This window comes from Haliaeetus leucocephalus, unplaced genomic scaffold (genome assembly GCF_000737465.1).
Source record: "Haliaeetus leucocephalus isolate CR32 unplaced genomic scaffold, Haliaeetus_leucocephalus-4.0 Scaffold373, whole genome shotgun sequence".
In the NCBI taxonomy this organism is placed as follows: domain Eukaryota; kingdom Metazoa; phylum Chordata; class Aves; order Accipitriformes; family Accipitridae; genus Haliaeetus; species Haliaeetus leucocephalus.
The window spans coordinates 5,045,130-5,045,533 of NW_010972809.1; positions in this window are offsets into that span (position 1 = coordinate 5,045,130).

A 404-nucleotide genomic window follows, 5' to 3' on the forward strand; every position below is an offset into this window, starting at 1 on the left:
GGCCGTGTGAGGAGAAAGAGGGGAGCGGCCGGTGTGGTAAAACAGGCCGTGGCTGAAGGCCCGAGCGGAACAGAAAGTCTGTAGGACAGATGGGTTCCCGGGCAGTGATTCAGTAAGGATGGGGCAGCCCGGTCTCTCGTTCCTCTTTCTCCCTCTTGTCGTCGCTGCCCTCGCTCCCCCCTGTGTGATGGATCAGGGGACGGCAGGGCTACCAGGCCTTAGCCGAGGCAGCGTTCTTACATCTGTGCCACCCCAGCGTGGTTCACATCCCACATGACTTCGGCTCTTGCCCTCTGTGGACCTTGTAGCCATACGTAGCCGGCCTTTCCCACTTAAGAGGAATCTGAGGAAATGATACCTTCCAGGAATCGTGAGATAAGTGTGAGGTAATCTTGATTCTCTTA